This window comes from Eretmochelys imbricata, chromosome 11, assembly GCF_965152235.1.
Source record: "Eretmochelys imbricata isolate rEreImb1 chromosome 11, rEreImb1.hap1, whole genome shotgun sequence".
Taxonomy (NCBI): domain Eukaryota; kingdom Metazoa; phylum Chordata; order Testudines; family Cheloniidae; genus Eretmochelys; species Eretmochelys imbricata.
Window position 1 is genome coordinate 42,866,213 of NC_135582.1, and position 27,620 is coordinate 42,893,832.

A 27,620-nucleotide genomic window follows, 5' to 3' on the forward strand; every position below is an offset into this window, starting at 1 on the left:
TGCTAATTATAGTGGAGGTGTCCCAGTCCCCCCTCCCATCCCTCTGGGCTAAACTCTAGTGGTTTAGGTTGCATTTACTTAAGTAGCCATTTGATCTTTCCCAAGAGAGGATTTTATATTGTTTCTTTTAATCTTCTCTGCGTGCATTCACCAATGGCTCGCTGACCTCTTAAGTTAATATTTGTGTTTATGGGCAAGAGGTCACAGGATCTACAACAGAACAAATACAAATAAAGTTTGTAAACCTGAATTAAAGAAAATGGTGTCTAGTAAAATGTAGATACATCTGTTTGATTAAGTATGGATTAAGTCCATTGACCCATGCTGATTTGTCATGAACGAATACGGTTTATATTGATGATACAGTTTAAAAAATGTATAAAAATGATAATTATCATAGTCCCCTTTCAGCTACGGAAAAAATCTAACAAAAGATTTTAAAATAAATTAAATAAAAATGTGAAATACAAATGCTTAACTTTATGCATATGAGTACCTCCATTGATCTGAACTACTCACAGAGCATAAAGTTAAGAACATGCTTGCCTTTGCACGATTGAAGGTCTTATACAGTAACTACGCAGCACAGTGTGGTTCCACTGTCGTGTAATATAGGGCCTGTTCTGCTCCCACTAAAGTCAATGAAACACTCATTGACTAAGATTCTGATTTTACTAATACCAATGCTCTACCATTGTGTACGGCAACTCTATTGAGGTCTATGGCACTCCTTTAATCAACAACACAGAATTCAAAATAGTTCACCTTAATCAAGCATAAGTTAGCCATCTCAGAAATTGCAATTAGTCAAGTAGCCATCTCAGAAATTGCAAAACTTGTTTCAGCCAATGCAAAATATTATTCCATATCTCATTCTGATAGTAAGAATGTCTATAAACACTGTTATTGTTTACATAAGGTTAGAAATCCAAAGAGGTTTATTTCCTAACTTCTTTCTAGCACTGCAATAGTAATATTTGCTGTCCAGTGAGAACCATAGCCAAATCCACGATCTGGATACAAACAGAGCAAGTGACAAATCGCCTGCATGCAGAATACACAAAGCAGGAATTTCAATAATAACCTTCTTCAGAGTGTTAGAATGAATCAGAAAAGCACCATGCCAAAATTAATTGAAAAATGTGCAACATTCTACCTAAAAAAACATGAAGAAATGAGAAACCTGGTATAATAAATATGCTGGACCTGATCCTGCAGAATCGGGATCGCTACAAATTAGATAATAACTAATAGTTTTAAATGAGATTCCCTTCACTTTTGAAACCATGGTGGGGCCAGATTATACTCAGCTACACCTGTGTGAGCCTACGGAACTCAGAAATGTTGAGTTCAATGGGGTTGCATGTAAATGAATGTAGAGGTTGGCCAATGCACTGAACTGTGAGATATTACTAAAATGAAATATTAATTCCCATTTATTCTGAACATACTAGATGGTTTCCACACCTCCTTTTTAGAAATAGAAAAGTAGACCTCCTGTCTTATGTCCAGATATCACAAATGAATCAACTATTCTTTTAACTGGAAATCCTGCAAATGTTCTATTTATACCCAGCAATTCCAGCAAGTGATTTGAAATTAAACCATTTTCTCAGCACCTGTAAAAATGTGCAGCTGAAGAACTGGCAGTGTGATGATTGCTTTACAGATAAGCATTCCCTTCATCATCTTCAAGGACATCCAGATTTATGATCTAATCACTTGGCTCTTTAACAGGATGCATTTGAATCTGATTAAAAAGAAAACAAATAGCAGTGTAGATTTATTAATGAAATCTGCTTGACCTTTCCACTTACCTAACTCTCTCAACATAGAGTGTTAAAAAGAGAGCTTAGCTTCCTTAGCATTTCTAAACATTTTAATTTCTACAGTTTCTATGTGCAGAATGCTCTGCAGAGCATTTTTGGACATTGACAAGTGCAATTTTTGGAGTTATCTTTTCCCCCCCTTCTCTTCTTGGACTTTAATTGCTTAACCTACATCCTAATTCAGGTTGCTCATAAACTTTAGCCTTTGTTGTAGGTCCGACAGCTGCATTATGTCAGTAACAAGTAAGACATTCACAAAGTTCCGGAATGTTGCAAGGCATTTTATAGGTGCTGCAATAAAAGGCAAATTGAATTTACAAAAATGCATTTGTACTGATTAAAAACGTACAAAGTTAATTGGAAACACCATGTAGGTGTTGCCACACAACTAGAGGTGTAATGGGTGGTTCTAATTCAGATTGAACATGGTAGGGTAGTAGGTAGTCATATAATATTAACATTCTTAGTAATAGTTTTCCCCCTTGAAAAAACTGCCATTTGTTCACCCATAGATCTAGATTACTGGTTGAAATGGTGAAGTATGAAAAATTTTAACTGAGAATAATCCCTGACTTCCTGGCTCATTGTCATGCCTGCCGTCACAGTAAAATCTATAAATATCATTCAGTGCTGGAATCTCTCAGTTGGTAATTGCAATGTCCCTGGGGAAGATTTTCTGTGTTTTTTTTTCACCCCACTTCACCGTTGACAATGTTGTAATGTAGTATATAGCAAGTGAGGTGGAAAGAGGGAGGTAACCAACAACTAAGGCAATCAGCACCCTCCCCCCAGTGTCGAGTGAATTATCTCCATATAATCCACTTAACCTTTGCCATTGTGGGACCTGGGAAGCTTGAGTGTATTTCTAAACTTGAGTCTTTTAATTGCCAGTTTATAGTGTCACTAGTCCAGCTCAGCTGGAAAGATGATGATTGGAAAATAGTTCCATAAGGGAATAGCTTTTCACCTCAGGTAGGAGTCCTAATTTTTATTAGTTTTGTGGTCTGTTGTCCTCTCAGTCCTTTGTAGACAGTGGCCTACAACAAATCCACAAACGATGGGCTGGGTTCACCACTGTGTTACTCATATTTTACACTGTTTTAACACCATTGATTTCAGCTGAGCAACACTGCTGTAAAACTGGAGTAACATACACACTGGAACTGTTTCAGCACTAAGTGTATTCAGTGAATAAGTGTATTCAGAAGGGCTTAAGAGACCTCTGATTTTGTACTTGGAGACAATTCTACACAAGTCAGGTTGGAGATAACTGAGCAGTATAAGAAAACACTGTGATTTCCTCTCTCATGCAGTCTCCACTTGACAGTGACAGTTAACTCATATGTCAAATACATATTCCCTCCCCACATCATATACAAAATCTTTAGGATATCCTTCATACACTTAGCCTTATATTTGACTAATACTGTAGGACTTTTTTTTGTAATTTCCCAAGAATTAAGTGCGGGGGAAAAAATCAGTCACTTGAATATTTTAGTTAAAAATATACCCATAGAGGGAATGAATAGCTCAGGGGATTGGTAATAGTCTACAGGAGCATTTTAGACTTGATACTAACTAAAAGCTAATATTAACTGATGGCTGTATGGCAGCGAGTTGATCTCTTACCATAATTCCCAGTGGACAGGTGTCCATAATCACAACACCATCACCAAGCAGGTAACCTTGCTCGCAGTCTCAGCAGAGTTATCAATATTGAATGGGTCTGGGAAATGTACTATCATCTCAGGCAGGGATTTCAAAAGAGCCTAGGAGAGGTAAACAGCAACTTCAATTGAAATTCAACAGAGACTTGGGTTTCTTTGAAAATCCCAACCTCAGTCCTGGATCTTCCAGAACTCGGTTGAAGCATATTTGTTGGGCAGTGTGGAGAACCTTGCATTGGTCCAGCCTATGATATCCCTCTGAGGTATGTGGATAAAAGCCAGGGAACTCGTACCTTTCACAAGTACTAAACTCATGCTCAGAAGTACAGTTTACATGCTCTGTTTCCCCCTTCCACAAGCTTCAATCTGCCAGCCAGTGCCGAGGGTGAGGGCAGGGGAGGACATTGGAGTGTCTTGCATTGCTGATGTCACTAATACTTCCCATCTCTGCACTTAGGGTTGCAATGATCAGGAGTGTGAATGCCCTTTCCATGGGCTCCTTTGCAAGCCTGTCCCCTCGTTCACTTATACACAACCAGCCATAATCTGACCCTGACTCTGCGTTGACATTTTCAGATAGCTCCCTCTCAAGCCTTCCCAAATCTGATGTGACAAACCACATTATTATGATTTATTTGTACTTCCATAGTGCCTATGAGGGATCAGGGCCCTAGACCCCGTATATTCATTTAATGAAAAGATGGTCCCTGCCCCAAAAACATACCGTCTATTACATTGTAACTCCCCACAAATACATCCCAAGCCCTAAATCTCAGGGAATAACAAAGATCAAAAAAGATTGTTATCTTTAAAAAGAAAGAGTAAAAAGGAACTGAAATGGGAACTGCACGGCTGCTCTTTCTGCAAGATCACTCAAGCCTTCCTGCTCTGGGATCTCCCACAGTGGTAGCTGATTGTCGCCTCCTCCTCAGGGAGCTAATGCCATAGTGGGTTAGTCTAACCAGCAATAACTTCTACACAGATTGCTATTCAGCAATCCACCAGTGGTTGAGGGAATCACACCACAGAAAGTAGTTGGCTCCCCAGTTTCATGCCCCCTTCCTGTGAGATGACTTGCAAACACACAAACCTCTGTCCACATGTGTTGCCAATGAAGGGGCTTCTCAGAGCTCCTGGGAGTGAAGGAGGATGCTAGAGTATCACCATGCTAAGTCAGTTTGTCCTTCTCTGCCCATGTATGGGGAGGACCCAAGCAGAATTACAGAGGACAAAAATGAGGTGAATAAAAAATATAAAACTTGGATTTTATTTCTCTGATTAAGGTTTTAGTGCAACATGTCATTAATTACTTGGGACTGAGAACTGCAATTTAGCGAGCAGCAAGGCCTGGCTACTAATAAACCGGTGTCGGTAGCAGACAGTAAAGTTCAGCTGCAAAAGTTGGTCATATAGAAACAAAGGGGTGTGTTCTTAATAGTAAAAGACCTCAAACCAATTGCACAATCTACTTTGGTTTGGATAGGTATCCAAACTTCAGTTTAACTATATTAACTTTGCTGCTTTGACATTCTTAACCCAGCAGTTTATCTGAACATTTCATCTCAACAACCTGAGATTTTTAGTACTTCCTGGGTTTGGTCTGGTGAAAAATGGCATGGGAATAGCTTCCTGGTTATACGAGGGAGTGCAGGGAGGCTTGGGGAGAACCCCTCAGATTCCTGCCCAGAACTTTGGAACAAGGACAGATGAAACGATTCCCAAAGAATCTCTTCATCTGAGGCTTTATTGTCAATCAAGCACATGTTGGGACAGGACATTGGGGATTGTTGGCTTTCTGTGTCGAAGATCTTCAGGCTGCTTAGAGATGTTTGGTTCAGCTGAGAGTTACTTAAATATAGTTACTACACTGAGGTGTGCAAAAGCTGAAACAACAATGTTAACTGAACATTTCCAAACTTCAGGAAAGATTTGGGGTTGGGATGGATTTGGACAAAAATTTGGGGGGGAGGGAAGCGGCCAGGAGGATTCATTTACTGAAACAAATTCAAAGATTTGTAATTCTTGGCCTGAGATATGCAGAGCTTCAGCTGCACTGCTCCTTGTAATGTTAATAAGAATTGTGAAAACAGCATATATTCAAATGAGAACATCCAATTCTGTTGCCCTTAGAGAAGCGCTAAATAAATGAGAACATCACTAGTGGCACCTTGTAGATGCCTTTAAAATGCTGCTAACTGATTTTAGAGTAAGATGAAGTGTAGAGAGTCCAGAGCAAAAGATGACAAATTGAACCGATACTTCTGTGTAAGGCTGCAGTATGGCAAAAATGTGGGCATTGCAAATCTTAGTTGCAAGTATTGTCTCCTTATTAAAGCTACTAAAGGGCAGTAAAACCTTTTTCTGGCTTCAGAGTGCTGAATGCTACCACTGAAAGGGTGTCAGACTGAAAGAACCCAGTGGTCAATTGCAGATGACACATAGGCAGAACTGCTAACAATTAACCTTGCCCCTCTCCCCTCCTATTCAGAGAGAATCGAACCCTGAAGGATGTCCATTTAATTTTCTTTTCTGAAAACCTTTTCATTTTTTAGGGAAATGGAATATTTTAACCATGCGGAAAATAAATCTCCAGTCAGGTTGCATCAGGAATCATGTATAAAGTAATCTAAAAGGGAGATCACTCTTAATTTACAAGTCACATAAATGCTAACTCTGACTAATGGGGTGGGGTGGGGGGAGCGAAGGAGCAGAGGGTAGGGGGAGGCTACCATTAGACAGAGGTATGTAAATAGCTGTATAAGGCTCAGGTCCCATTAGGTGGTACTCAAGAATATACAGCACTGTTCCTGGGTTTTGCAGGACCCATGGAACTTTTTACTTCTTGTGTACAGCCCTTTACGTGCAGTTCTTCACCATCACTATCTTTTCACGGTGCAGACCATATTGTAATAGAAAGATGGTCTCCTGGGTCTGCACCACTTCCACTCATGGACACACAAACCTTCTTACTGGCAATCACACGCCATCAGCAACTACAACTGTTGCTTACATGGAGAAGCAACATTAGGTATTTGGTTATTTTAAGCTGTTCTGGTAGTGACTCTGGTCCCTGAGTGCTGCTCCTTGTTTCCTCTCCTCCCTCCTTTATGTAGAAATGACTATTAGTGGGGGCAGCTAGACTGGATCCTCATTGTTGCCATCTAAATTCATGGGTATCCAGGTTGTTCTTTAAAATGAAGAGCATGGACACCAGGAGATGGTGCCATCATCCTGGGCATGATCCTGCAACAACTGATTCAGTGAGAGTTTTGTTATTGACTTCAAAAGCAAACAGGCCTGAGTTTCATGCATCCAGCCAACTGTCTGTGGACCACCAGCAAGTGCTCCCTGGAACAGTTTGAAAAACTCTGCCATGTAATCTTACTATTGATGGTATTAGACATCAGTTCCTATCACTCAACATACAGTGGCTACACTTAAAATATTAATTCTCTTATATTTAAAATCAGAAATGCTCCTGGAACTGGTAAATCCCTGAAAGGAGAATGAATTTAAGTTAAATCAGTGTCGATAAACTAGATTTAATTTATTTAATTTTCCCACTGTCCCCCAAAGTGGCGCCTTCTAGAGTGGCAGCTTTCTATAGTTGCTGCTCTGAAATTAACGAGAAGCATGTAGCTCGCAGAGGAGCAGCACACTAGCACCTGATTTCTACTTTACCTTTAATTTAAATAGGGTTCAGCTATTTGGAATATAAATCTAAAGTGGCTCAACCAAGCAAATATTATTGATAAATATACTACAGATATTATTCTACCCTCAGCCCAATTATCTAATTTTCTGAGGCCAACAAGGCTTGGATGAAAAACTCGTTACTCTGAATTTCTGAGTTCTTTTAGTGCATTTCAATGAAAAATACCTACCACCCTATTTTTATTTGTAACAAGAAGCTGACACTGTTTGGGTCTATTCTTGCCAGTCCCACTCAATGACATTGTAGATTGTTTTTAAACATGTAATTTGGGTGATTGTTTTGTTTATAAAACTTCAAAAGAGAAATAAAATAGAGTGAAAAAATTCCTCATGATTAGAGAATTATTAAGGAGATATTGTCAACCTGTGTAGAACAACAACATTACTATATTTAAAGGAAGATAAGCCCTCAAACAGTTTCACGGGTGGAGGATGTATATGTATTTACATATGCACTATGCATGAAATCCTGACTCCATTGAATGGGAATTTTGCCATGCATTCAATGGGGCTAGGATTTCACCTTGTGTGATTATATGCATATAAATTATATTACTGTTGTATTTTCTATTGTAAAAGTAGATAGAGACAGGTGGTAACTGTTAAGCTTTTAATGCTAGCTGCTGCATATGGGTGATGCTATCTAAAAGTACATTACATCATCCTTATTGGTATTATACAGTCTAGGAAAGGTTCCTTTCTGTATTCCTCTTTATCAGTTTGATTTCTTTTGCAGTTGATTGATGGACTTTTCTACTGAGCTTATCCAGTGGCTATAGTATACTTGGAATTTCAGAAAGCCTTTGACCAGGTCCCTCACCAAATGCTCTTAAGCAAAGCAATGAGTCATGGGATAAGAAGGAAGGTCCTCTCATGAATCAGTAACTGGTTAAAAGATAGGAAACAAAGGGTAGGAATAAATGGTCAGTTTTCACAGTGGAGTTAGATAAATAGTGGGGTCCCCCAAGGATCTGTATGGGGACCCATGCTATTTCAACATATCTATAGATAATTTGGGGAAAATGGTGAAGAGCGAGGTGGTAAAGTTTGCAGATGATACAGAAGTACTCAAGATAGTTAAGTCCAAAGCAGACAGCAAAGAGTTACAAACGGATCTCTCAAGGTGACTGGGCAAGAAAATGGCAGGTGAAATTCAATGTTGATAAATGCAAAGTAATGCACACTGGAAAACATAATCCCTACCATACATACCAAATGATGGGGTCTAAATTAGCTGTTACCACTCAAAAAAGATCTTGGAGTCATTGTGGATAGTTCTCTGAAAACATCTGCCCAATGTGTAGCGGCAGTCAAGAATGCTAACAACATTAGAAACCATTAGGGAAGGGATAGATAAGACAAAAATGTCATAACGCCACTATATAAATCCATGGTACGCCCACACCTTGAATACTGCCTGCAATTCTGATCACTCCATCTCAAAACAAAGATTTAGAATTGGAAAAAGTACAGAGAAGGGCAACAAAAATGATTAAGGATATGAAACAGCTTCCGTATGCGAGATTAAAAAGACTGGGATTGTTCAGCTTGGAAAAGAGACGACTGAGGGGGAAATATGAAAGAAGTCTATAAAACCGTGAAAAGTGTGGAGAAAGTGAATAAGGGAATGTTATTTACTCCTTCACATAACACAAGAACCAGGGGTCACCCAAATTAATAGTTAGCAGTTTTAAAGCAAACAGAAGGAAGTACTTCACAGAGCTCACAGTCAGCCTGTGAAACTCATTGCCGGGGATGTTGTGAAGGCCAAAAGTGTAACTGGGTTCAAAAAAGAATTAGGTAAATTCATAGAGGATAGGTCCATCAATGGCTATTAGCCAAGATGGTCAGGGACACAGCACATGCTCTGGGCGTCCCTAAACCTCCAACTGCTAGAAGCTGGGACAGGACAACAGGGGATGGACCATGCAACAAATTGCCCTGTTCACTTACTCTGAAACATCTGGCATCAGCCCCTATTGGAAGACAGGATACTGGGCTAGATGAACCATTGTTCTGACCCAGTGTGGGCTGTTCTTATAAGGCTGTCATGGTTTGTGTTATATTTTTTCCACACACACTGATAGTATATATGGGAGTTCTTCTTTGTAAGTGATTTTAACTTTAGATTAAAGGGAAAGTAAAAGAACAAAAACAAAAGAAAAGTCTCTGTGAGAGAGCACAATGTATCTCTTTGTAACAGGCTTCAGCTGACTGAACTGCAGACAGAAGACTCCCACAAGTGCACAGGTGCAATACACCATAAACAAAATCATAAGTTACATAGTTATGTACCCTACAGTTTTCAGCTGTTCTGTATATGAGAATGCATTCCTGCCTTTCCAATGAATGAGAATTTTAAATTTGGTTATCTCTGAAAATAGCAATGAAGCACCTCAGGTTGGGAATCCCTTTCTCAGCTTACTATAGCATACTCTTTGTTGATCCATCTAGAGAACATCATGTTCAAAGTACTCACATAACTATTATGTACATGAAATCAGTGGCAGAAGTACTGTAATAGATCTTTATTCAAATGGTACCAAGAACTTCATCAATGTGGTATGACCCTATATGTAAAAGTAGATTTGTAAATTTACCTGTTTCTTTAATGCAATGTATAATATATTACTGTAAATTCAGGTTTCTAAACAAAAAGACCTTCATTTTGCAAGATCACATGCAAATGGAGTCATTTGGTTAACTAGTATAAATAGATCATGAACAACCCTAACTATCCATATACTCCCCACCCCTACTACATTGCATTTTGTTACAATATCTGTTTTCTTTTATGTTCATGCGTATGTCTGCGCTGTGTTTGTTGATCCATCTAGACAAAATGCCATGTGCTGTTGCTCTCTTGGGAGGAAGATCCATCAGAGAAAAAAAATTCTTCAGTATACTGTGGAATGGTGTTTTTTCCTGCTCATGACTTTCATTTTATCTTATCTTCTTTTCAGCTAGAACATGCTACAGCAAATGCTGACAGAGCTTCTGATATATCTTTAAAGAGTCCTAGTGAGTGGCGTTTATTCATAGATTGGAAATTTAAAAAAAATCAGTTTAGCTTTTTTCTTCACGAGGTTTGTATTTGGGTAGACAGTATGGAGGATTATAGAGTTCTTGGATGGAAGAGGAACAGGAGGAGACTATAGTGAAGAACCCTCAGTAACACACTAAAGGTTACAAGGATGAAGGATTGTACTCTGGAAAACAGTGACTGCTAAGGATTTAGGGGGTCATGGTGGATGACCACATGAATATTTGATTCCAATATGATGCCACACCTAAGAGAGCTAAGGTGATCCTTGAACACGTAAGCAGGGGAATATTGAGCAGAAGTAGAGAGATGGCACAGCGCTGTATACAACAGTGAGACTTTTACTGGAATACTGGACACAGGTCCAGCTCTAGCGTTGACAAACTGGGAAAGGTTCAGAAAAGAGCTACAAGAATAATTTGAGGTCTGGAAAACCTGCCTTGCACGGAAAATTTAAAGAAGCTCAATCTATTTAGTTTATCTAAGAGAAGGTTAAGAGTTGATCTGATGAAGAGGATTTCTAATACTAGAGGACCCTTTAATTTAGCAGACTCAGGCATAATAAGATCCAATGACTGGAAGCTGAAGAAGCAGCACCCACTTTCCAATGTCCTAGCTCCCCCCAGCTCCATCCCAGGCCCCGCCCCCACTCCACCCTGTGTTTGGACAAGAGGCCACGAGAGAAGGGAATGAACAGATGAGGAAAGTGTGAAGTATAGACTTGTTTAATATCTGACAGTTCACCTTTTACAGAGTGGGGTCTCAACCAGTGAGAACCAGCAGAAAACATCTTCCAACACAACCACAAAGCTAAGATGATGCAGAAGAAAATTTTAGTCAGAGAAAATATACTCGAACACATTTTATTAAACGTGACCATCCATACATATGGAAGGCAATGGGTCCTTAGAATTTTTAAAATATTTTATACTGATTAGAGGCTCAGTACTGCATTCCCTGAGCACTCCAATCTCCCAGTGAAGTCCTGATCACTGAAATTTGGGCTGATGTGTAAAACTTCTTATTTTGAGAAAGCTGAGATATTTCAACAGCCATAAATGGTAATATTTGTAAATAATGACCCTGGTTATATTACACCAATTTTATGCCAAAATAACATCATTGATTTCAACAAAGTTACACTAGTATAAAACTGATGCTCTGAACTGGTGATTAAGGGCCAAGAACTATTAGTCTGGCTATAAACATTTTAAAGTAGGCCAGTATTTCATGATTAGAGATACATGAATTTCTGACTTTAGGCCCCTGGTGGATGGTGTTCTCCATATTTTTCTTTAATGTTTTCCTTTATAATTTGCTGTTTTTACAACTAAGCCAGATTTCCCCCCCCCCAACAAAATACAGATTAGAAATGCACACATTTGATGTCCTGTTTTCATTTGCTACTTTTTGTTTGCATAATCTTTTTGTTCGTTGCAGATTTTTGTATTATAATAGGACCTCAATCTAGAGGAAAAGTTAGTGACAGATTAAAGAATATTTCTTTAATCACAAATTCTGATTGCCAGGAGCATCATTTCTAAGGTACTTTTTAGCTGACTAACAAATCTTCCATTTTATTGGCTGTCTCATTTTGTCCTCCTTCATATTTCACATTTATGATGCATTCAGACATTCCCCTGTTTTGTTAAGTAGGAATCTGTGTGGTCTTTGATGTAAGACATAATTTATTTGACAAGGAAATATGAGATGGTGCCCTGAATCTGCATTTAATTGATGGATTGAGAATTTTTAGCATTGCAACAAGATAGATTCTCATCCAGAATGTCATGGAAGTAGCATTTTGTTAATGTGTTCTTCCGTGAATTAAAATATATGTATAGATAATTTAGGGAACAATTTTACAAGTTCTGTATTGAAGGTGGTTGACTGGATTTCCATCTCTCTCTGAAATTCATATAGTAAAAGTGATTTATGTTATTATATTTTCATAAGGATATTCTTACATTTATAGTCGGTAGTACACAATTTCTACAACTCAGTGGTATGTGCCATTCAACCTGGCAAATGAACACAAGGTCTTGGCAACATATCAGTGTTGCACATGCATGTATACACATCCCATTTCTTATCAATAGAAAGCTGCTCCCAGTTTATTCCCCATTATTAAACCTCCTGTAGTTTTAACATCAAGCTATTTTTTAAAACCTTACTGATAATTATACTACATTCAATATTCTCTGCTTTCAGTTAAGCCTCTATAATATGAAGAGATACAAATGAATGGAAAATAAATTTACTTCTTGGGGCATATTCTTGCTTTGGATAGTTGATTAATTTTCTACTACTAATCATAAAGAGCAATGAATTATTAAAAAAAATACTTAGAAGCTACTTAGTTTCTATAATTTGTTTCTGAGAAATGACTTAGGAGTACTCAAGTGACTGGTAATTTCTCATCCAATATCAAATGGAAGCAACAAGCTAGTGGGCTCTCTATGTATTTTTGAAGGTTTATCTAATGAAGGATGGCTGTTTCCAGGCTTTGAACTTGCTCGTATCTGTTGGTATTTATTTGGGAATTGAAAAAAAAGAGGATAAGAAGTTACTTTGGTTATTTATGAAAATGTTTTGGTGAGTCTTTATTATGGAAGATATACCTGAGAGGCTTTGATATCAGGCCAAAAAGGCAGCAATAGCACCAAAATTACAAGGGCGGGGAGTTAGACACTTAATGAAATCTCCAGCAAGTCTTGTTAAATTTCCTCCTCTTGCCCTTCACGCCGAACTAAAGACTTTCCACCATAGGCCACTGGGCAGCCATCCGATGGTAAGGGCTTTTGCTTTCTACTAATCTGAGCTGAATGTGACCTGCCCCAGTGACTCAGGTGTGAATTTTTCTTTCTCCCAATAGAAATTCTCCAAGACATCCCAATCCCAATGAGACTATTCCTAGTTCTCCCCAAAAACTCCCACCATGTCTAGGCAGCATTTTTCTGTACTGAGAATTAGGGATATATTTTCTATCTTTTCAGCTTTGTTGGCATGATCCTCTCTGATAAATAATGGGATATTTAGCCTCAAAAAAATTATCAGAAGATGTAGCAGGTTGCCCTGTTGTGGATTAACTGTTTTCTCCTGTTCTGAATATTATACAGGAAATCATAGAGGGGCTCTGGAAAAGAATCATCAAGTTATCAAATTATCAAATCGGATTTACTAATTTGCCAAGTCCTTTAAAGTCTAAGAAAGAGGCAGATAATATTTACTAGTGAGCTAAACAATAATAAACTCTTATTTTTCCTCAGTGGCATAAAGATGGTTTTGTAATCAGTATTTTGTATGTAAAAACATGGGAAATGTGTTACAGAATTTATGTGAGTTATTCTGAAGCCTTACACACCCTGCACAGACTAGAGTAATGAATTAGAAATCCTGGGAGTTTTGCCTGAGCAAGGACTGCAAGATCAGGCTCTATATTACGAATTCAAATAAAATCAAGGTAATGTACAGCACAGGCTCTTTTCAATTCTAACAAACTCTCTCTCATTTTTACCTTGCCTGCGAATTTGTGTGATAAAATAATCAACATTTTTCATCATTATGCCTTTATATCTTTCATAAGAGAACCACTTTCATTGTTATCTTTATTCACTTCTGTAAAAGAAGATAATGTCTCCTTCTTCATAGAACAATCCCTTTTAAAAACAGTTTCATTTTAGAGCTAGGGTTAGGCCATGATGAATTGCTGAATGGTTGATTTCCTGACACTCTTTCTTACTAACCTTTCCTGACAGCTTCTGGATTGCTTTACCTGGTAATTTGCACTATAATAATGGCTACAGTGAGATGTCTCTTAACTATTTCCTTGATTTTTAACAAGGATTCTTAACACCCTCTGTAGGTGACAAAATGCAATTACAGACATGAAGTGTCCCCCAGAGGATGTCACAGATGCCACCAGTACTTTAGTAGAGCAACTGTTAAATGAAATGAAAACAAAGAATCAGATTCTCTAAACATCCAGTTCAAATAAAAATTTAATTAAAAGTTATGAAGGTATTTTATTGATTAACAATCTCAGTAATTAAATAGTGTAGTTGACATTTTTTCTGGTGGATTTGTTCTTCCTTGGAGATCTCTAATTGTTGTATGGCTTTCCATTTATTGATAACTCTGTTTGATGAATACAGATGCCACCTTTTATGGTAGTCGTTGACAGAGTAATCATATTGTGAGAAACACCAGGCTTATGTAGTAACAGCTGTTGCAGTTATACATGCTGACATCCATTGGGAAAATGTGTTTGCTGCTATCATGGGTACACAATAAATGGAAGGTGCAATAAAGCACAAGCTAACATTTTGAAAATCCTTACAACTCTAGGAACTTTATTGCAGATTACAAGCACTTTGATCTCTGTCCAGTACTTAAGTCTTAATTATCAGACTAATTGCACAGACTATGTTCATTTTCAGTGGTAATCCTTTTGTGATTAGCTTCTGTGTTCAATAACGGACTTATCCTTTAATTAAAAAGACTATTAACCTTAAGGCTGCTTCTGCATCTTGGGATTAAACCTATACAGAGTTAATATTTAATATAATTGTAAAAGCCTTTGGTGAAAGGTGTAGAATGAAAATATACAGTGATTCCCTTTATTTTAACTTGCTTTACTGATGTATAATAAAGCTATCTGCTAAAGTGTGTTTTACTTTGACATCCAGCTACATTAAATCCATTATGGGCTTGCAAAAATATGTATACACATTGAGTTAACACTGAGCCCTGTCCTTGTTTACAGGCATAGCGTACTCAGATGCACTACCATGGGTCATTGGAAGAGGTTGGGAGTTATCCCAATTTTTAATACACATATATGATCTATGAGTGGTCTAAAAGTCAACATGCCAGATTTACAGTCCTCCTTTTTCTAACAGTATTTCTGTATTAGTAGTCTGGGGAATTTACATCTTTTTAATATATGGCAATAAGATATTTATTTAAGATCGGCGGTAGATAAAGTGAAAAGGTATATTCTGGAGGAAGAGATACCATCGTTTTTGCCCAAGGCCATAACAGTCTAACTGGTTGAAAGACTAAGGAGCAAATCTAGAGTCATCAATACAACAACATGTAGAGTTTGCCAAAAAGCCAGATGCTGCTGCAGGAAGCATTGTATATCTTCTCTAGTTTGGCATCTGGGTCCGTCAATGAACAGCCATCCCCAGTGTGCAGCCATGGCTCAGGGTTCTCCTGCTGCACTAATCAAACAAGAACAGGAAAAGAAGGTGATTTTACTAGTTTGTTTTATATAAAACTAGTCTCATCCTAAAGGTGAACAGCCTCTGTGGATCCACAGCAGAGTCAAGTATTCTCTCTAGGAGTAGGCTACATAAGTGCAAACCCCTTACAACCAACCTTCCAAAGGGCCCTCATTTGACTTATGTCAAGATGTAGTAGGTATCTGTTGTGTTATCTCTAACTCAGGGATTCCTGCAGCTCCCATTGGCTGGGAACGGCGAACCACTGGTACTGGGAGCTGCAAGCAGAAGCATTTCACAGCCTGCCAGGGGCTTACCCTGAACAAGCCGCTAACCAAGTTTGGGAACCCCTGCTCTAACTATTTGTTCCTTTTCCTTCAACAGAAATAGAGGAAACTGATCAAATTGGGTTCAGTGAGGACATTTATTACAGCTATAGACTATTTGTTCTTACTAAGGACTGGTGAGTACACGTGTTCAAATGGTATGTCAGAAGACATGCACCTCCAGTGTAAAGAAAGGTATAGTTACTAAATTGTGGGCCATATCCTGCTTCCACTGAAGCCAATGACAAAGGCCATTTCCTTCAATGGGTCGAGAGTTTTGCCTTCTGAGAAGCAATACTTTATTTTTTTCTACTTGCCCTATGCGAGTTGTGATAAATAGCATAAAGCAGGATTGTATTATCTTAGTGCAAGAGCTACTTGTAATGTTACCTTACTTGTTGTATTACTCAAAGGATGTATAAGAGTGACCCAATGTGACTGCTTCCTGAATAAAATTGAGATAAAAGCCCATAATATTTGAAAACAATGAGAGCGCCTCATGCACTGTGATGGGAGAATCAGACCCCAGAGTTGTTATTATCTACTGTTAAATGCTGGCAGAGGCAACACCTGAGCTGGAGCATGTGAGTTCAGGTGTCCCCCCGCACCTCCAGATTTGCAGCTTGGTTTGTACTGAGCATGCTCACATGGACTGAGCGTGCACAGTAACATTGCTGAAGTCAGCTGCCCTCACTCTGCCCGCCCACTATCGGCAGGGACAGGTCATCTCTGAGTGCTGGCAAGGCAGATGACTGTGTATAATACATAAATAAAGTCCAAACCCCAAGAAGCCTGGACCAAACCTCTTGTACACAGTGGTTGATCTCAGTGAACAGACCTATCACGACTACTGTTTCCCAGGTGTGGATGTACCACACAAGGCAGAGCTTCATAGATCATTGTCAGCCACTTCTGCTACACATAGAAGCAAACAGGAAGCCACGCCCGTCTTTGGCATACTGGTGTAAAATACTCCTTGTGGCTAACACTGCTAAGCTAGTGGGCCACCCTATTTGGCATTAGCTATAGCTTCTGAGTCATCTTTGAGGGCTGAGTGCATTACACTAATCCAGTCAGGATGCCACAAAAGCATGAATAATAGTGTCAAGGTCCACTTCAGAGAGAAGCAGTCACAATTGCCAAATGCATGTGTATGCCACCAAAGCTATCTGTGACTACCTGATTGCTTTTTCATTGTTCTTAAGATCCAAGGGTTTGGGTCTGTGTTCACCTATGCAAATTGGTGAGGATTTTTATCAAGCCTTCCCCAGGAAAGGGGGTGTACGATTTGGGAAGATTTTGGGGGGAAAGACGTTTCCACGCGGGCTCTTTCCCTGTTATATATATTTGTTAGACGCTTGGTGGTGGCAGCAATAAAGTCCAAGGGCAAAAGGTAAAATAGTTTGTACCTTGGGGAAGTTTTAACCTAAGCTGGTAAAAATAAGCTTAGGGGGTTTTCATGCAGGTCCCCACATCTGTACCCTAGAGTTCAGAGTGGGGAAGGAACCTTGACAAGAGTGTTAGCCAATGTAGCCCAAACCACCTCATTTCCCTTTACATACAGTTAATAGGAATGCAAAGCTGCGGACGTCAGGGGAATACTGCACAAAATTGGTTGGAATTTTTAAGTGAGTTCACTCCAGCTGTGTCTGTCTCTCTTTTGGGTGAGATTGGGTACCTCAGAGGCACAATACAGAACTCACAGCCCAGGGAAGGGGGAACTAAGGTGGCTTTAAGCCACAGATTCATCCCCCTGATGCTGTGATGGTCTGGGGGCTGGAGGGACCCACACTGTGAGATTTAGATAATGGGGGGTGCGGCTATGCAAGTTACAACTGGGCACAGACTTCAACAGCAAATAGAAACGGTGTGGAGTGGTGCTGAGAATCTCAACCTTTGTGTTCACTTTCTGAAAATATTCTAATGCCAGCTTTACTAGTATCAGTGCTTGCAAAAAGGACATTCTAAGCTTCAATGCTCGACTATTCTCCAAAGGCAAAATTTTGAACTGCAGAACCAACCATTAACAATGTGACTTTCTAATTGTGAAATTTACACTTAAAATGTAATTCAGAATGTACATTGGTGTTTTTCCCTTAAGTAGCTAACCAATGCCATGTGGGTTATGCCACTGAACAGTGCAAATTCAGAATTTGCACAATGAGGTGTTCATTAACAATCTACTAAGCAATAATTATTTGCAGGAGAAATTAATGATTCATAAATCGGAAGTGTCACCATTTGTTTGTGGAAACCGGTGAACAGAAAGAGGTAAAATTAGTCACATTAATTATTCATAATGAAATATTGACCTAGTTCTACCTGCCAGATTAGAACTCTGAGGACCTATGCATAAGAAAGGTAACTGTCTATCTACCCCACAGCCAGACACCATACCCTGCGATCTCACTGAAGAGAAGGAATAGACCCCCTCACATGCAATACCGATTGTCCCTGTCTCAGCCTGCCGTGGAATCCGCAAAATCTTATGGCCAAAAGGTATAAAAGGCTGTAGACAGATCTTAAAACAAAAACACAAAAAAACCCTCAACAAACCAAACCCCATCGTTAGAAGGATACCAGCCAATAAGAACAAGTCCATTTCTGTACACTACTCAGAGCAAATATCCAACTGACATGGACTGTGAAAGGCTGAAGACAGCCCCCCCGCCCCCCAGTATTTACCAACGCTTGCCAGAGAGAAGATGCTATTTATGCCCTATAACTAGACTAATTGGTATCTCAGATACCACTGTGTTGTAACTGAGTAAATATACATTTTAAGAGCAATCACTGTCTGTAGGTTAACAGACTTTAGGAGAGTCCCCTCACTCTACCTCTTTGTTTACCTGAGTTCATGATACAGTAATAAGTAGTATTTAAGAAAACGGTTACTTATTTTTATCATCAGCTGCCCTGCCAAAAAACATTCACTGCCACACACAATTTAAAAATCCCAAGAGATAATGCCACAATTCAGACAAAGCATTAAGTAACAGAGCACCTTAGAAATAAAGTTGCTGTATTTTTTTTTTACTTTATATGATTCATGTGATTTTATATTACAAGGAGGGAATGGCTAAAATAGAGCTCTACTAGGAGCTCTATTTACTATTACTACTACAATGCTACATTATTGGGGCTGCCACTGAAATTTTACAGTTGCCTACTGGCTTCAAGAGATACCCCCAAGATATCATGTTAGGAGATGTGCAGTGCCCAGAAGGACAATCAATAGACCATACGTCCCACAGGTATTGGAGGCCTTTATATGTCAGCCAAGTATATCGTCAATTCATCAGATGCTGCAGTGTTAATGAAAGCAAGGGTGAAGTCATAATATTCAGAAGTGCTCAGTCCAGCAGGCAAACCAGGCTGCATTCTGTAGTAGCTGCAAACCGCAATGTTGCTTTGCCAAGATTCTGGAGCAAGGGGTTGCTATAACCAAGCTCAGAGATTATATGGATCCTGGTTGCAATGGTGAGATCATGGCTAGAGATGAGAGAGAAGATTCTGTTAAGGACAACAGAAAGGCCCCTTTACCACCTCAGACTTTCCTCAGTTGCCATAGAATGGTCAAGACCGACCTGATCTTATCCCCTTATTCCTTCTATAAGAATGTGGAAAAAATAAAACATATTATAATTACAGTTATAATCCAACCCTTTCCTGAAACCTTGTTTCCTGCTAAATTCAGCAGGAGCCAGGTCTCATGAATCTGGTCCACAGTTGTCTCCAGGCGGACAAACTGAACAGGACCCGCTGGGCACCGAAAGTATGTATGTGACAATGTGGGATTTAATCATTTGGCTTCTTGTTGTTGTAATTCCCTAACTAAATCTTAGACTTACAATATTTTTAAAATGGCAATGGACTCAGTAAGTCCTTCACAAGAGGCTAGTAAGGATAATTAAGGCTATGTGTAGTCATGGAGAGAGAGGACCAATACTGTTATGGCTAAGAGACAGTTAACAAGGGTTAGGAATAAGTGGTCAATTTTTATCATGGCTCAAGGTAAAGAGCGAGGTGGCACAAGATTCCACATCAGGATTAGTGTTTAAATTTATCATTGATCTGGGAAAGAGGTTGAGCAGTAAAGTGACAAAATTTGCAGGTCAGAGAATACTGGAGGAACTTCAGAGGCAAGCTAAGTGAAAGGGTATCATGAAAGCAGATGAAAATTTAACATTGACAAATGCAAAGCAGTGCATACAGGAAGAAATATTTTAGCTCATCAGATACCTGACTGGATTCTAAATTTGCTCTAGCAGTTCAGGAAAAGGACCTGGGCATCACCAGTGCAAACAGCTCACTGAAGTCCTCAGCTCAACATGCAGCAACAGTCAAAACAAAATAATAGGCAGCATAACGAATGGGATGGCTAATTATATAATGGCAGTACATTAATCAATGGTGTATCCTGGGTTTAGTTCTGGTCACTCAAACTCAAACAGCATTTAGCCAAACTGCCAGGGTGGAGGTGGGGGTCAGAACAGCTGATGATACAGGTGATGAGAATGAGTAGGGGGCACTAATAAACTCACATGAGAGATTGAAAAGATTGGGTTTGTTTACTTCAGAAAGGGAACATGAAGCAGATATACAAAATAATGTTATGGAGAAGGTAGGTCAGGATTTTTAAGCACCTGCTCTGATAGTACAATAATAAAGGGACATTCAATGAAATTGAAAGCTGGCAAATTTAACACCCACCCCACAAATTTAACCTGTAGAACTCATTGTCACAAGATATTGAGGCCAAGGGTTTAGTAGGATTTAAAAAACACTTTGACATTTACATTGATAAGAATATCCAGAGTTACCAAAAGGATCAAAGCCAGCTAGGTTTTAGAGGGGATATAAAACCTCACACTTCAGAGCACAAGACAACTTCTAACTAATGCAGGCCAGGAGGAACCATTCCCTGTGGGCAGGTTATTCCATGACAACCATCCTCAGGGTTTCTTGTTTATTCCTCTGAAGCATTTGGTGCTGACCACTGTCAGAGCCAGGATACTGCACTAGACAGATCACTGGTCTGATCCAAAGTGACAATTTCTCTGTTCCTAAAACAGTGTTATCTCTTTACGTCATTGTCTAATGTAGATGGCTTTTTGGTTGTTGTTTTGCTGGGGGTGTGGTGGAGGAAGTGGTATTGTGTGTGTTTGTGTGAAGTGCTTAAGGATTTTTATGAAGACTGCAATATTAGTCTATTTTGGAGGTATTTTACTGATTGAAAGAGAATCAGCTAAACTGAGATTTAAACAATGATTGGCACTGGCCTTAACCCGTGTGGCTAATATCACTGATTTGTCATGCTGAGTGATGTGAAAAGATAAACAATTGGTTGTTGATTATTGAACATCTCAACACAGCACATTTGGCACATCAGTTTAGAGGTTATTCTAATGAGCTAGAGTTCCTGCCAATTACTTAAGAGCAAATACCCCTACAAGCCATTTTGTACATCTTCAAGATGTTTAACTAAATTCTAATCTCACTAGCAGATTGCAAATAAGATTGTTAGATGCTAGAATTTGTGCATATGTAGTACTCTAAATATGCTTTTGCATGCACCTGTCTGCTAATCCGGTCCTGTCATTCAGTGACAATGACTAATTAACATATAGTACAGCAATTATTTTAAGAACGGTTATGCTTTTTGCATAGGCTGACAGACTTGTATAATTGAACCATCCCCAGGAGCTTTTTATTTATTTATTGGATTCAAGATTGGACCCTTAACATCACAGTAGTCCTCGAAAATAACTAGAATATAAAGAAAGGATCCAGGCAAGAGACCCTCTCATGTGTCTAAAGGGGGTCTAACATTATCTTTTTGCTATTCCATATACCGTAGTGGGTTCTCCTTAAAGGAGAAGCTCTTGGCATGAAAGGGAATATGGGAGCCAGAAAGTTATAATATATATTTCTATAGTCAAATATCAGTATTAAGCACACTCGTTATGTAGAGTTTTAGTTCAATATGGGTTTTTTTGGTATTTTCTTTTCCTGGATCTGAGTATAAGATCCTGGATGACAGCCCTGAAAATTGAAGTCCCCTTTCCTCAAGAATGGGTACAGGATGGATGGTGACTGTGCAAGTTCCCTTGCATAGCAAGCTTCCTCAACCCTGCCCTAAAAGCATCCACCAATAGGGCTGAAAGGACAGGTAGTTGTCTATGCCCAGTCTGATATTGGACTCTCTGCTGGGAATGTGAACAAAGGTGCCCATTATTGCCAGTTGAGACGATGTTGTGATGTGAATGCTTGGTCACTGAGACTAGGACTGAAACCAGTGCCCTCTTATACTTTCACTACTGATCTGGGATGTATTTTAACTGGCAACCTGCAGGTAGAGACTCCTATATGCCATTAACAATTTTCCTAAGCAAGTGTGAATGGGCCAGTTACCAATTTTTTTACTGTATAGTTCATATTCACTAGAATCTGATCCAGCCTTTCCCCCACTTAGGGACTATTCTGTTGATGTACATGTTTGAATCCATTAATGCTAACTGCCCTGACATGCACAAGAGGAGAGTTGACCCCTTAGTATTTTCCAGTTTCCTGTGAGCCTTGCTAGGTCAAAACAGGTTCTTATGTTAACTCTCATGTTATTATTTCTATTACCATAGCACGTAGGAGCCATAGTCATGTCCCAGGACCCACAGTGTTAGGTCCTGTACAGACACAGAACAAAAAGATGGCCCTTGCCCTAGGAGCTTACAATCTAAGACAAAAGATAGATATACACAGACACTCTGCACACCAACAGTTTAACTATTCTCAAGTTTTTTGTAGGTGTCATGGCGGAGGATTTCAAGGAGGAATCTGAAGGTGGATAATGAGGGAGCTTTGCAGATGCTTATGGGCAGCACCTCCCAAATGTGTGGGACAGCATGGGAGAAAGCACAAAGGTGCTCTTTGAAAGTTTAACACAACACATGTTGTTAACAGAAAATATGTTACAAAAACACCTCTCTAGTGTTAATAGGATATAATAAAAATAATAATACCCAAGTTCTTACCTAGCACTTCTCATCAGTAGATCTCACATTTCAATTCACAAAGCTCTGACCTCACATTGACGTGAGACACACGCACATTAGTAATGGAATGGTAGATTCTTTAAAGTAAATATTTAGAACAAAAATTTGCCCCTAATGTACACTTATGCAACCCCAAAATGGGCTCAATGGTGTTGAATAAGAAGGCAGATTTTAAGCCTTTGTCCTGAAGCCTCCGAGAACTCATCGCCATGGTTTTCCTACACTGCCTGGTGCAGAATGAGAAAGACAAATTGCTTTTACTTTCCATCAAAAAATTAAACAGACATTTTTATTTTTAAACCATTTGAAACACTTCTAATGGCAGCTACATTGTTTTAACTTAAAAGACTCGTGATGAAATCTCACTGTAAATTTTAATAAAACTATTCAATAAATGGGAGCTTTTATGAACCTGACAGATCTAAAGAGGCTCAGTGACTACAAAATAAAATCTACATCAGTATTTTTTGCATTTTGATGTATGCTAGAACTGCATACTATGTGGTACACTATCCCCAAAAAAATAAATGAATCCTATTTTAAAGAAATCTAATAGGCGGCTTACAACTGAATGGCTAGTTTAGTTAACCCTCTGCTCAAATGCAAGATGCCCTCAAGTGCACAATACCCATAATTTTAGCATCATTAGTATCCATCATTTTCTTCCACTTTTCATTCGATACATAGAATAAGAATGGCTCTTGAGAACATGTTCCACAATCATTTGCTCTAGGCTTCATAGTTGAAGTACCTTTATATTTTTCCTGATGAAATATTTGCTGTCTCCAGTCACCTGGGGATTGCTACCTTGATGAAGCCACTGATATATGCCCTATCAGTCTCAGAGGGTTTTCCTAGCCTCCTTTTCACACTCCTCTTGCCAATTAAGCTGCCAAATTATGTGTGGTAGTGAGGGTCACTTGTATTTTTTGAGTGCTAGTCTGCACGGTAAGAGATGACAGAAGCATCCTGGTGTGGTGTGGTGCATAATTAGAGTGGGTTTTAAAGTCCTGAAACCTCATCTTGCAGTGCCACACACTATTTTTAACCTCATCTCCTCTTTTCGGAGACTTTTAGCCTGGGAAGCCACTCTGGCATTCTGCTCTGAATGATTGGCTCCCTTAAATTACCAAGCTACCAGATAAAATGAACAGGGTGATGATATCAGAAAATATAAAACATTTAAGGACAGTGAGCACAGGGTTGCTTTTCACACAGTAAAGACAGCTAGTGTGGTAGGATCACATAACATTAATAAGTCTTTACCGAGCAAAGGTGTCCAGTGTAATGCTTCAGTTTTTGCATAGCACAATAGTTGTATATCACGTAGGCGTAGGAAACATAACCCTTGTGTCTGCTTCAAAACAGAGGGACGTTGTACCATCAGTTTTTAAGCAGAAGTCTCTACTGACATCAATAATTTTATGCTACTCCTGATTTTTTTAAGGCAGAGTTTGCTCATTGATATCGGAGGCCAAATTCAACATTGTACAACCTGAGTGAAATTCAGAGCAGAATAAGACATTTCTTTTTGAGACCCTAAAAACGCCTTTCTGAAAGGAAGACAAGTTTCGTTTAGCTAAAGTAGAGCGCTATGCCACAGGATTCTTACACAGTCTGAAAGGCTGTTAACAAGGGGCTATGATAAAGAGCAAAGTACTCAGCTTGAGGGATGCATGTAGTGGGAGACTGGTATCAATTAGGATGAATCTTGTTAAACAGACATTAACATATTTTACTTCCGTAATGATCTAGAAGTAGCAAAAGGAGCACATAGCACACTAATGAAGGGCCAGATTATGACCATTACTTGAGTGCCTGAGATGAGACAAAAGGTTAGAAGGCCTCTCCTCCTTGCTCTGAACGAAGGCCAACTATTAGTCCCTTATAAATGGTTCACAAGGGCCACTCATAAGTCCAGAACCTGTGCTCAGGAAGCAAAGGTACTGAGGATTTGCTGTTGTAGAAGGCACAATCCCCCCCAAGCTGGGTAAGCTTTGCACAATGCCCAGGGCTGCCAGTGGCTAACTGCCAAAATATGGCACTAATTTTGCAGAAGATACTGAACTGGGAGGAATTGCCAGGTATAGCAGGTTTACTAAAACCATCTAAGATGATTAAAAGCCTTCAGCACCCGCCATGTTATTGAACTATATAATTGTATTTTCTATACTCTCATCCTCCCCTACTCTTCCCCCTCCTACTCCATTACATTCTGAATCTTGTTTCAAGTTTATTGTAAATTTTTTTAGGCAGTCATTTACAGCGGGTTTGTACAGCCCTTAACACCCAGTGCTTCCCCATCAGGACAGGGGCTCCATTATGCCATTGCAAACACGAACCACAGTAATAAAATGGAGCTATGGCTATCTTGTCACTTGGTGAGGCCCTGATTATGGTCCCACTCAACTCAGGCAATGGCAAACTCCCATTGGCTATAATGGTGCAGGATCAGGGCCTTAAATTATGCTTGATAAACAATATAATCTTACAGAACTGCTGGAGATTCTGGGCCACAGCGAGTTGCGGAGCAACCCATAGGCAACACTACAACAACAGAACAGCACCTAGGCCTGCTCTAAGTCTCACAATCGGGGCACCAGTCCCCACCCTGCCCAGAATCCCATGGGTACAAAGGTGACTTGACGACCCCTTTGCCCCTCATTCTCTTGGGCTGTTCCTGTGTCGGAGTCTCCAGAGGTACAGCATCCAATCTTACTCTTAGCCTGTCAGCACTTTCCCCTAGAACACATTTTTGGTTCAGAATTCTGCCAGCAGTAGGGCTGAGCAGATAATTGATTTTTCAATTTGGTGCTAAAAAAAAAATCTTAATTTCAAACCCAAACTGATTTTTTTGTTTTTTTCCACCACTATGAAAACCAAACAAATTTATTTCAGGCTGAAGAAATGTTTCAAATGCCATATGGAAACATTTTCCAAACGAAATACCAATTCTAAGTGAAACATTGACTTGAAACAAAACATCAAAAGGGTTCATTTTGAAAATGTCAAAACAAAATGTCCCAACAATACTAAATTTTTCCACCCAAAACTATTCTCCAAATTCACAAATCATTTCAGGGCCCTGAAAAATGCATTTTTACTAATGAATTGACTATTTCCTGAAACAGTTTTGCCCACCTCTGGCCATCAAAGACACTTCAATGTTAGTTTGATTTTAGCAGCTTGCTCTCTTTTCCTTCTTGGCATAGGACTTTGACTAGGCAATATTGGTTTTTATTCTGTCTCTCACCCAACCTCCCGTTTGCACAATTTGACATAAACCAGCATAGAGACAAAATAACTTCATTGTTTGTAGACTGGCTTCTTGAGATAGCAACTTTAATTGGAATAGTAAGGACAGTCGCAAGCAGGTAACTTGAATATACTGTTTATTTTAGAGTTAGATGTAAATCACTGTGAGATAATAATGGGAGCATATGTCTCCAACAGCTTTGCTGAAAAGGTGTTATATTCTAAACGTAAACTAGTGGACCAAGGAGATAGTGAAGATTTATTTCCTCTTTCTTGGCAAAAAATAGATTTCTTTCCTTAGCATATTAATGATGATGCATTAAAAATGTTTACAAAATACCACCACTTGAAATTACAAAATGAATGTAATTAAAATGACTACAAGCCCTGAGGCCTGGGAATACCAGCTTTAATATTAGTGAGACAGATTGCAAGCTAGGAGTCTAGATGTTTCTTGCATACTGGGGAGAAATGGAAATAGCACTGCCACTGAGAAGTTTGTCACTGCACCAAATGGAACATTTGCATGTGATGAGTAGCTAGACTCCAACTGACAAACAGGAGTAGAGTTAGGCCAACACTGAGAACATCTGAAAATACCACCCTATAGAAAAGCAATATGCTGACACAAACCCATCTGCTTCCTCAATTCATACAGCAAACATTTATTTTAATCAAACTTATAAACACGGTTTACACTGAGTTTACTACATATGTAGGGTTAGACTAAGTCTGGGTCTATGTGGGCAAGCAAGGTGGGCAGAGTGTGCAAGGAGCCTTCTGTCCCCTTATGTCAGGGGACACTCATCCCTTGAGTCCTCCCTCCTGTCAGCTAGCTGCAATATTTTCTCCCCTGCTTCTGACACCCCCTACAGTTGGCCAGCCTCGCTAGGCAGGGCCTTCAGGGGCTCAGCTTTCCAGCTAAGTCACACAATCAAAAACCCCTTCCAGGAGTAGCCAAAGAGGGCAACAAAACCATCTACCCTCACTAAGGTCTTCAGCCCTGTCTCTAAGCACTTTGAGTCTAGCCTGTTTTCTTGGGCTTTTTAAACTAGCCATGTCCCCTTTCTGGGGCCTAGGCCACTCCAGCATGCTGGTGGGGAGACCCAGGTCCCAACCCCAGGACCCAGTACACAGCAGCCATATACTGCTGCCACCAGTTCACTGGTGTTGTTCCCTGGGCCTTTTCCCACATAGCCCCCTTCCTGTCACCCATTACCTGAGGGTTGCAGTTGACAGAGCCTCTCATTCCCAGGGCAAGTAAATTAGCCCATCGAGCACCTCCAGCCAGAGCAGACCATCCTTCCTCATCCCTCTGCTCCCAGCCAGGAACCAACTCACCCAACACCTGCAGCTCCTTTTATCTGAGCCTGCTGGGCTCTGATTGGCTGCTTCTATGCAGTCTCTCTATCCAGGTCTGAAGGACTCCTGTCTGCTGCTCTTTCCTGGGTTGGGGTGTGGTATGACCACAGTTGACTGCTACACATGGGAACTCAGTTATGTTCCTGC